Below are 12579 nucleotides of genomic sequence, written 5' to 3' on the forward strand. Positions count from 1 at the left end.
AGTTTCAATCCTCAGTGGGGCAACACCACATCTAAATTTGGCGAAAGCAGTTTTGTGACTGAAAAGCAAAGCTATTTTACAGTATTCTTCAGGTTCAAAATTTTCTGTAAACAATTTGTAAGTTCGTAGCTTATTGGTGCCACTACCCGATATAGATTTATCAGAATGTAAAAAAGGGCTCCAATTATCAACATGTTTATAATTGTGTAATTTTGACATAAAATGTTTTACAACATAATTAGTATCCATATTTTCCTGACACAGTAAATGACTTAAATTCAGTTCACAGAAGGTTTTCCTCACTAAAAAGTTCAAGTTTTTAACACTTAGTCATGTATACTAACATTTGTTCTATAAATAAAGCTTTTGAACTTTGAACTTGAACTTGTATTATAACCACTTAAGTTTACAAAACCCCATATCAGGGCTGTCAATCAAAAGGAGAAGAGTGTGCCTTAGGTTTTTAAAACAAACAAATTAAAAAGATAATTGATTTTGCGTTGTCACATAGCTATTGTTTTGTTTTATAGTGTGTGTAATTATTTTAATGCTAGATTAACCCCATCAGAGAGTAGTTCCGGTTTACACTATACTTCAGTTTACTATAAACATATTTATAATAGTATATATTTCACGTCATGATCACTCATCAGCCAATCAGAGAGTAGTTCCAGTTTACACCATGCAACAGTTTACTATAAGAACAGTATGGCCGTAGAGTTATAACTTGTTTTTTTAAATGCTGGAAGTATCTTTAACCAGAAGGATTTTGATAATTGTATAAAGAAATGTCAAATATTGTAGATTCATGGATTATACATTGACAAGTAAAACATTTGACATTCAGTGAATTTTTATCTTCATACATCTACCTGAACAGTACAACTTGAATTTTACTATTATGATCTATATTTAGTGAGAAAAAAGTGATTTAAGTCTAAAGATATTAGGTTAAAAAAGTAACATCTTTTTACAGCTGAAGTGCCAATAGAGGTTGAGGATGATTTTTTTACAGTACTAACAGTATTATTTGCTATCCTGGGACTATCTGTAGCATTTTTTGATAATTCAGCTAACCTGATATTAAAAACAACTGGGTAAGTATATTGATTACAAAATTTTGAAACTGCTTCAAGTCTGAATGTTAGATATATGGGTTACGCTGAATAGCTTTACATACAAAATTGATGCTTTATTTCAGGATTTCCCTTACTCAAGCAAGGACTAGACCATTGCTTTATTTCAGGAAATAGGATTTTCCGATTTGAAATGTTTTTGGGGTCATTTGGCAGAATGGGCACATCTAAATGCTAAGATGGAGATAAGGTCAATGAACATTAAATGTGCTATGTGCAGATTTTGTAAAATTTTGCATACGACTTTGGCTTGTTGAACTAAACTGAAAATCGAAAAAATAATGCATTTATCTCTTTTATTCTCTGAAATTCTGAATTCTTTCAAAATATATAAGGATTTGTATAGAAAGCACATAAAATCGACAAAATCTACATTTTACAGCTTATAAAGCAGTGACATTACGCTTATTTAGACGTTTTGTGGTGTTTCTCCTAGAACACCACTTTGAATGAAGTATACTGTGAAAACGAAGTCGGTGACCCTATTATTATTTTACATCATTAAAACAGAAATTTATGTATCAACAACATATAACTTTTTGAAGAAAAAACCCTATAATTTACAGGGTTAAAGGTAACAAAGACTTATGAATAATTTCAGATAAACTACCCTTCTGGAGCAGCTCCTGATATCACTCATTGTATATATTAGTCCTAGATTACAAATGAAATCCAGTTACAAGTATAGTTTATATTACAAAATAAATGATGGGAAATGATTTCCTAATATTCCTGTTATAAATCTGATTTTTGTCGAGCCTTCGACTTTTGTCGAAAAAGCGAGACATAGCGATCCTACATTCCGTCGGCGTCGTCGTTGGCGTCCACAAATATTCACTCTGTGGTTAAAAGTTTTTGAAATTTTAATAACTTTCTTAAACTATCCTGGATTTCTACCAAACTTGGAAAGAAGCTTGTTTATGATCATAAGATAGTATCCAGAAGTAAATTTTGTAAAAAAAAAAATTCCATTTTTTCCGTATTTTACTTATAAATTGACTTAGTTTTTCTGCCACTTAACATTACATTCACTCTGTGGTTAAAGTTTTTTTAAATTTTAACAACTTTCTTAAACTATCCTGGATTTGTACCAAACTTGGACAGAAGCTTGTTTATGATTAAAAGCTAGTATCTAGAAGGAAATTTTGTTAAAATTTTGTTCCATTTTTTCCGTATTTTACTTAAAAATGGACTTAGTTTTTCTTCCAGTTAACATTACATACAGTCTGCAGTTTAAGTTTTTAAAACATTTATTATATTCATAAACTATCCTGGATTTTTACCAAAATTGGACAGAAGCTACTTACAATCAAAAGATAGTATAGAGAGGAATATTTTTATTAATTTTTTTCCTCATTTTTGTTGAGCCGGCGATTAACAGCAAAAGTAGGCGAGACACTGGGTTCCGCGGAACCCTTACGAATTTTTCATGTATGGAGAGTGCTACCCTCTCTGCACATCAAAAACACTTGCAACAACTTTGAGGGTTCCACAAAGTGGCCTTTTGCAAGGCTAATTGTCTGCCCCTATCCAACATCCCCTCATTTCCCAGTGAATAGAAATTTATGCACTTCATCCTAGTTGAACAACTTAACAGAACCTACCTATTGGATTTAATGTTAATTTGTTCTCCTTTTGATGATACATCAGTCAGTACTATTCAGTCATTATATTTTATTTATATTTCATTATTAAAAGGCCATAAAGGTCTCAAATCAAGATTATGACATTAACACACAACTATCTATAAAGTAATTAAATGTATGTATAAAATTGTCTACATTTCTTAAATATTTGTTGTTAGATAAAGTTATTGTTTTGTCAATATTTAAGGTTTTTAATAAGTTTTAACTCCTAGGTAAATAAAGAGATGTCAAATGGTTTAAAGAGATACTCATCTGTTTGTATAACACCTATTTGATATGTGATTAAAATCATGTGCAGATTTATTATTTATTTATTGATTTATTTAATTTTTCCCATTTAAGTGGGCTTTTTATAATAAAGTTTCATCTTCTTTGTAGAAAAAAACTATTCCAATCTGCTGAGCTTAGATCTCAGGATAAGTTTTTGAACAGGTAAGTCATCACATTATATTATAGAAAAAAAAACAGGAAAAAGATACCAAGGGGACATTCAAAACTCATTAGTCAAAGATAAACTGACTATGTCACTGCCAAAATAGAATGACAATGAAAAGACAAACTAGTTTACAAAGCACTACATGAAAAATGAAGACTAAGCAACATGAACCCTACAAAAAACTCCGGTGATTCCAGGTGCTGCTCTGGAAGGGTGGATTATCTGAAATTATTCATAAGTTACATGTGTTAATAAAAATGTAAGGTTATGATGAAAGTCAGCTTCATTAGAAAAATTCTAGCAAACAGTACTAGCTGAAAATAATTATTGATGCAATAAGAGGAATATCGCCAAATAAACAGGGAAGTTTGTTATGTCGAAATTTAAAATCCTCACTTTTATCCTTTATTATCAATATAGAAGTTATTATAAGTATAGATTCTTCCTCCCCAGTCTATTGATTAATGATTTTTAGCGATTCAAGATAGGTTAAAAATTTGAAAAATTGAAAATTTAACTATCGAAACTGAATAAATATTGTTTTCAACAGGGTAAAGTGGTAGAGTCTGTTTCCCTAACGATTTAAAGGAAAATTCAAAGTGCAATGGTCTTTAAAGATATGGTGGTAAATTATATACAACAAATTTAATTAATATGACTTAAGTTGTGATCAAAATTTGTCAAACTGATCAGAACTGGTTTAAATGTTTAAAGAATCTGTTTTAAAGAAATTATCTGCCCAAAGTTAACAATGTTTTATAATAAAACTAGTACAGTAGATAGTGGATTTATTGGTTTTAATGTTAATCACATTTGTAGTGCTTTTTCATACTGTCACACCCACTAGGTAGAATAAACTTAAGTTAACCCAAGCTAATCATCACCATGCATGGAAAGTCAAGTAGATTGACTTACACAATAGGATCAAAATTTGAACAGGTGGTTTGTCATCTTATAAGTGAATCTGAGTATAAATATTTTACACAAATACACAATTAAATAATGCAATACATGTATAATTTGAAACTTTGTACCGTAACCAAATATTTCAAACGGCTACTGCAAATAGTTTATGACTGTAATGATTTATATGATTCATTTTTGAGATTTGTGAGAAGCAATGATCGATTTTAATGGTAAGTGAATCTACTATTAAAATCCTTTTGAAGAGTAATGGTAAAATTCCAGTAAAGTTTAATTTCCAGTAAAATCCTTTGTAAGATCAAGGGTTTGTGTGTTGATTCTCCCAAAACTTGTCTATCGATCTTTACATGACAGGTTATATATGTCTTTACTACCTCAGGTACATGTAATTGTTAAAAATTTCTAATGTGTATAAATTATGTTATTCAAGTTGTTTTTTCACCAATATTTTTATTATAACTGCATATGAAGAGGTGTGATAAGGGTCCTTTTGGCTTAAAAAATGTAGCATTACAAAAAGAGGTGGTTTTTGTCGAGCCTGCGACTTAAGCTAACTTCTTAAAAGCTTTATATTTTAGAAGCTAGAAGACCTGGATGCTTCATACTTTGTATATAGATGCCTTATGTTACGAAGTTTCCATCTGTCATATGTCCATTGTCCTTGACCTCATTTTCATTATTTAGTGACTACTTGAAAAAAAAGTCAACATTTTTTGTAATGTTAATTTCTTTCTTATTATGAGTAATAGGATAATATAGTTAGTATGTGCGTACCTTGCAAGATCCTCATGTCCGTCAGACAATTTTCATTTGACCTCGACCTCATTTCATGGATCAGTGAGCAAGGTTAAGTTTTCGTGGTCAAGTCCATATATCAGATACTATAAGCAGTACCGGTAGGTCTACTATATTTGGTATATGGAATGATTGTAAGGTGTACATGTCCAACTGGTAGGTGTCATCTGACCTTGACCTCATTTTCATGGTTCAGAGGTCAAAGTTATGTATTTGAGTTTTGGTCTTTTTTTCTAATACTATATGCAATAGGACAACTATATTTGGTGTATGGAAATATTTTATGATGTACATGTCAGTCTGGCAGGTTTTATTTGACCTTGACCCCATTTTCATGGTTCATTTCTCAGTGTTAAGTTTTTCTGTTTTGGTCTGTTTTTCTTCAACTTTAAGCAATAGATCAACTATATTTGTTGTATGGAAGGATTGTAAGGTGTAAATGTCTGTCTGGCAGGTATCATCTGACCTTCACCTCATTTTCATGGTTCATTGGTCAATGTTAAGTTTTCTTGGTTAAGACTGTTTCTTAGAAACTATAAGCAATAGGTCAACTATGTTTGGTTTATTGAATGATTGTAAGGTGTACATGTATTTCTCGTTTGGATTATCTGACCATGACCTCATTTTCTTGGATCATGTTAAGTTTATGTGTTACTTGTAGTAAAGTTTTATATTTAGGACTATCAACATAAAATCAATGGTTAGTAAAGAAGGCGAGACATTTCAGCGTGTGCACTGTTGTTGCTTAGATATATAACATATGAACATGATGAATAATATCTGAAAGTTGACATTAGAAAGATAGCTGAAGTTAGATTGTCTTCAAAAATGACAAAAATAGCGTAATTGACACATTTGTGAGTTGGAAATATTGAACTAATTACATAATAAGGTGATGCAAACATGGTGGTTTTATTATGGGGAGGGGGTAATATTTTATTATGGCAAAATATTTTCACTTTTGTACACAATTATCCCCCCCCCCCCCTTCCAATAGTATCTAATTGTTGTCCCTTACAGTCTCTTAGATAAAAAAACACAATACAAATCAATTATCAGTGTCATATTATTAATGTCATGGTCTTCTAAAAAAACCATTTTGGTTTTGGTCCTGTACATGTAAGATAAATCATTATGAAAAGTAAACATGGTAATCTGTTTTGTGGATAACACAAGACTTGTTGAATTGATTTTTTATTGTGTATTTACTGAGTGCTTACCTGTAGCAGAAATGTGACTGAAGCAAATACCTTGCATATTGGTTAAAATTAAGAACATACAACAAAATCCCTCCTTAGTAAAATTGCACAGCGAACTAAAAGATGGCCTCTATAATTTGGAAAGCAAGGTCAAAATCTGCTTGCTAATTTTAACACAGATAATGGTTGAATGCCATTCAAAAAGAAAAACCAAATGAATCAGAAAACAACACTCCAAACAGGTTTCCTGAAATCTCATCATAAAATTGAATTGAAATTGGTAGTATAAGTTGGAGGCCATTTTGTTTAAGAATTGTCAGACCATTGGAAGAAAGAATTATTTAAAATATCACAACTGTTACCTTTGACATTGATAAATTAAATGGAAGATCTTTTCTGAGTTTATATATATATAATTGTTCAGTGTTTTAGTTCTATTAGTGACATGACAATAAACAGGAGGATGAGAAATACTGCTAATTTGTTTCTTTATGAGAAACATTATATTTACAGATAAGATGCTGAACATGATCAAATTTTGTTTTGATATTATGCTTTAAAATTTGGTAGTTAAGTAACACATTGTGTTAATGGAAGGTTATGAATAAAGTTAGAATACACAAAATATTCTAGCAAACTGCACAAATTTACATGCCATGGATGCAACAAGAGGAACATCACCATCTTAATAGGAAAGTTAGAACTAAATGCTTTTTTGTCCTTAATGATACCCCCATACACCCCCTTTTCCCCCATACTGTTGATTATGGTATTTATCCATTCACTCAAGATAGTTTAATTTAAAAAAAATAGATAAATATTGTTTTTCAACAGTAGTAAAGTGGAAGAATGTTTTTCTGTAATGATTAAAAGGAAAATGCAATGTGTAATCTTCCGTAATATAATGATATGATGGGAAAATTTACATGTGACAAATTGAGTCAACTGGTCATAACTGTATACACTTATAAAGAATATAACTTTAAATAAAGAATTTATTGATTTTTAAGCTGTTATGTTGCATCCACTTTAATTTGTAGAATAAACTAGTCCAAGATGAAGTGCATTTAAAGTCAAGTTGATTTATTTAGACACCACCATCAGGTAAGTTTTAACTATCTTTTTAGTGTATCTGAATAATTGTTGAAAATTTGATATTTTTTTTAATTTAGATAAAACACATTTAGTCATTTAATCTATATCCTTTTTACAATTTGAAACTAAGTAATCAAATAATTCAAAAGGTTACTGCAAATAGTTTATGAAGTGGGGTGACTGCCATGTTTTTTGATAATGTGTGAAAATCAAGAATTTTAATGGTAAACAATCCTATTAAAATCCTTCTGAAGAATAAATAGAAAAATGCAAGTTAAGTTTAGTTTCCAGTAAAATCGTTTTGTAAGACAAAGGGTTGATCATCTGTAAGTCTATTGATATCTACATGACCAGTCACCTTTGTCTATACATTTTTATGCCCCCGCCATAGCGGAGGGGGCATTAAGTTTTAGCCTTGTCCGTCTGTACGTCCGTACGTCCATACGTTCAAAAATTGGTTTCCGTTCTCTAACTGTAGTGTGCCTCAACCAAGTATTATGAAACTTATACACAATGCTTATTACCACAAAACACAGATTGAGTTTGAATTTTGGTGGCGTCACTTTTACCGTTCTAGAGTTGTGCCCCTTTACAAATGGAAAAATTGCTGAATTTTTCGTTTCCGTTATCTAACTTAAGTTTGCCTCAACCAAATGTTATGAAACTTATACACAATGCTTATTATCACAAAACTCAGATCAAGTACAAATTTGGGTAGCGTCACTTTTACCGTTCTTAAGTTATGTCCCTTTATAATGTTATATGCAAGCGGGGGCATCTTTGTCCTATGGACACATTCCCCATTTATTTTAGGATAGGTACATGTACATGTAAATTGTTTTAAATTTCTTGTGTGTATAAATTGTGTTATTCAACTTATTTTATCACTAATATTTTTATTATAAGACCCCGTTCACAAGACATATCAAATGAAATATAGGACCATCCAGGGTCATCACCATTCTTGCCTTTTGACTAGATTAAAACATTTTGAAAATGGTTTAGATATCCACCCCTTCAACCATAGATTTTCTAGTTTTCATATTAAGTTGAAATGAATGAAAGATAAGAAAAATCCCCTGTGGGAATCCCCAATCCTTGCCATTTTGAGACTTATAATATCTTAAAGAGCATTGAGATCCCCACCTATAAACTGTATAGTTTCTTGTTTGAAATGGCAAGATGAGTTCAATGATATAGTTTATAGGCTGAGTCTCTAGGGGTCATTCGATCTGGATTGATAAACAAACTTGAGATCAGCAAATTACGTCTTGTTGTCTAAATATGTGATGAATTCTTAGCAGATGGCATTTAAATTTAGGGGTTGGAATGTGGGCATGGAAGATTTTGCCAAAAATTATTTTCCCATTTTGTTGTTAAAAAATAGTGTTATTCTGGTTCTAAAAAAAAACAAAATTATTCCCTTTGATTAAACTCCAATGATCTCTAAAAGCTGTATGTTTGAAACTAAGTAATTTATTTCTTTAAAACATTTTTGATAGGAAAAAGGTAGAATTAAATAGCTTTGTAGCCTGTAATAGATGTGTTTAAACCTACTTAGTACATCGGATAAGAGGTTACTTTAACACCCATGTAAAAGAATTTTGAAGATCACTTTATGAGGATTAGACACTATAAAGTACTTGTGGTTTAATATTGTATGGTAATTTTACTGTCAATAGACAAAAAACGAAAATTATAAAAGAAAGGTCATATGTTTTAAAGAGATAAAAGATTTAAACACCTGTTTATCATAGTGGAATTTATAATGGGTAAAGTGAACCAACACCCTGAAGATTTCGACGCGTGGTAGTGGTAAAGTTTTAATGGAATTTAGTTAATATTTTACAAGTCTTCTACTCAATGAGATTGCATTAATTATCATTTTTAACTAAAAGACATTGACATTGCTTCAAGGGAGTTGATATCTATTATTATAAACTGAGGTTTACTTCTGTCCTTAAAAATCAACCCCATCCCATGAAGTTTTGTTACAAAAGGTTGCCACAGTAAAAGTCAATTGTCAGTGTCATGGCCTTTTTGGTTTTTATCCAGTACACAGAAATTGCATGTAGTAGTTAAATCCAATTTTTGTTTGTGGTAACTTGATGAATTATATTGATTTAATAATATTATCTGTTTGACTGTATTTACTTAAGTGATTACCTGTGGAGGAAATGTCAGTGAAGCTTATGTTTAAAGACTACATTGAATAAGATGAATTGTGTGTATTGTAACAGGTTATAATAAGGAGAGAGAGTTGACAGCTGGTTGAAATACCAGAGTCCTGTTGGTAAGTTTTTTTTATTTTAGGGAGACAAACTTTCTAGTGCTGGCTATAATGATTACTAAATTCACCTTGTCCATCGGTTAGTCCAACAAATATTTTCCTCAAATTTTTTTAATGTACTTCGAATACTTTAAATTTTTGTCTGACACAAAGAAATGTATTGAATTAATTAAAAAAATTTCGTCCCATACTTATACAGTACTATCTACTACTGAACCTGAATAATGATGTTGTAAGTCTAGACGCCTACTTCTGTTTACCAATACTTTCAACTAGGAATGGAGTATTAGCACGACAAGATGAGCATTCTTATTTTTATGCCCTTATGTCCCCACAATAGCGGAGGGGGCATTAAGTGTTACCCTTGTCTGTTCCTCCACCAATAAATACAGGCTGTCACCATAGAGCCAATAGTGCTGAAAGTGGCGTTTATCACCAAACAATGCTCATTTAATTTTGACCTTAAATGGATTTAGTTATTCTTTAAGGCCCTTTGATCCTAAAGCTCTTTGCCTGTGTAGGTAGTTATGTATCCTTAGGCTTTCATTTTTTTTTTTGGGGGGGGGGGGGTCCTGATAAAAGTTTTATCCAGGAAAGGGCTTCAGATGCAACAAATTTATGATTTGTTCTTTTCATTTATCTTGTGAAAATTCTGTTAATAAAAATTTGCTTTGGAAAAGTTCAGATTAATTCTAATATTTTTCAATTGTATCCTTTTTCATTTAGGATACAATTGCAAAGTATAACACTACTAAAATTAAAATATATCTTACGATAGTGTCAGTGTAACAATTTAAAAAAAAATCTTTTTTCGAAAAAAGCGTTGTGGCAATCATCCAAATCATGTATGGTCAAATTATGAAAATATGATCTTTAATATCTTAATCATAATGTCAATAATCAGACTATACCAGATTTTAAGATGTTATCTTTTTTTATGGTTCAGTGGTTATCTGTAGAGGAAACTGAGACTTTAAAGGTGTTTGAAAGATTAATCTCATTGAAGGTGAATTAATATTTGTATTATTACACATAATTTAAGTATAGGTTTGACATTTTGAAAATCACTGTCTTTCTTGGTACAGCTATTTCTTTACTCAAGTCAATTATTTTATGGACCATTTATTTTAAAAAAAGGATGTGGAGTGTTAACATCCTCTGAAAATATTTTCAAATGAAGGTGAGATTTTCAGAATGCATATTATATTCTTTTTTAATTTGAATGGGTCCTTCTATTATTTGTGTTTTTTTGGGTGTACATTTCATGTCATGTTTTTCTTGAAAGTCCAAAATTACAAGACATTTGCTTCTTCCCATAGAAAATAAATAGTTGTTGCCTTAGTCAAAGTAGCAAAAGCTGTTATGATTATAAAAAGTTTGACCAAAACTAAAGTTACAATAATGATACAAACTAACTCCTTTTGGATTATGACAGTATAGATAATGAAATTAATACCCACTAATTTGGGTGGGTGGTCATCTCCAACGGTTTTGGTGCAATAACTTAGAACTGTTTAACCAATCCTTTTCAATTTTTACATCACAAAATAGAGGTCTAATTTGACATTGACCAGGGGCGTAGCTACCTTCGTAATGAAGTGGAATCACAAACTAAAGGGCGAGGGGTTTGGGGGCTGCCCAAGACCCCCAGTAGGTCCAGGGCAAAGCTCTGGTAGGGGGGCCAGGGGGGCCAGGGGGGCAAAGCCCCCAGAAAATCCGCATATATAGCGTTTCAAAACAATCACAACCGTAATAAAACTTGCATATTTTTGTTGTGGTTTTTTGGTCAACTATTTGTTTAACTTCTAGTCGAATGAAGACTAAACATTGCCGTTTGCCTTTTTTGTACGCCATGAGAGCTTTTAAAATCACGGATGTTTGTTCCATATGCTAGTACTTGTATTGAGCAAAGAAGATGGATAAAAAACAAAAAAAAACATAAACACAATACTATATGTGGAATTTGTTAGCATAAACATCTTTGGATACCAAATACTTGGTGGAGACATTCTCCAATATTTTGCTGAACATATGTATTTTGATGTTTAAAAATTCTGTGGGTAAACTCTACAAGAGAGAGATAGGAATTTCTTATTTTACGCAGTTAGGAATTCTCGAAGTTGAAATTAAGGAACTTTTTCAGAGAGAATGGTACTTTGATCACGATCTTTTCATGATCTGCGTTTGTTAATTATCCAGCTAATTAACAAATACATATGCATTCGACAAATTGTATTGCAATATCTAGATGATAACAGTGAAGAGACGTGTATTAAAAGTTTGGTGTTTCGTTTGAACAAGAATCCACAGTTTAGTGTCCGACTTGGACAGAAAATTCATTATAAAATTGAATGACCAAATAGTTCAGTATACAAGATGTTTTTTTGTAAAATAAATAAAAAAACGTAATACATGTACTGGAAATGTGTACTTTTTTTTTATAATAACAGCAGTTCCAACTTCTCGTCTATTAGTTTACGGAAACTATTGATTGATTGAATGGTTATTAATGTCCAGTAGCAAATATTACATGCACACCAGGACGAGAATACGTTGACGTGATGTGAAAATGAAGTATTCGTGTTGTCAAGACCTACATACTTGTTCAATTTTTGAACTAGTTCACAAGGTAACAGTCGTTATTCCCGGATCGATACAAGTTGAAGAGTCTTCGTTCTAGTAAGATGTGTGCTTTTGGGCGAAGCGGAAAATAATAATTTTCAAGTTTTTTTGTTAACCCTAAAGGGATTATATGTTGTTTTTTGCACTCAAGGCTAGTATACATTATGGTGGTGGTACCGACAATTATGTAGCTGTTTTTCTAAACAATGTCCATAAGATAAAAAGTTCCACTATGTTTACACCAGTTGTATGTATTTATCGTACACATACATGTCTTTCTTACGGGACTACAGCTGCATGTTTATTCCTTTTGCTTTTATTCTTTATGTAGTTTTTAAAAGTTAAAAACAGTACAGATTTCCAGTACATACATAGAAAGACCAATTCCTATAAGTTAACTTTGTCCCCCCCTCTCTCTCTCTCTCTCTCTCTCTCC

At 31.4% G+C, this 12579-nt stretch overlaps 1 long non-coding RNA gene across 1 annotated transcript; it reads left to right on the plus strand.

Annotated features, from left to right (window-relative positions):
• Positions 1–654: 654 nt before the first annotated feature.
• On the plus strand, positions 655–7242 carry LOC127734427 (uncharacterized). Its single transcript, XR_007997597.1, has 3 exons — positions 655–1097; positions 3161–3214; positions 7177–7242. It is a non-coding gene; the product is annotated as an uncharacterized LOC127734427 (long non-coding RNA).
• Positions 7243–12579: the final 5337 nt, after the last annotated feature.

Source organism: Mytilus californianus, unplaced genomic scaffold, assembly GCF_021869535.1.
Source record: "Mytilus californianus isolate M0D057914Y unplaced genomic scaffold, xbMytCali1.0.p SCAF_3, whole genome shotgun sequence".
Lineage (NCBI taxonomy): Eukaryota > Metazoa > Mollusca > Bivalvia > Mytilida > Mytilidae > Mytilus > Mytilus californianus.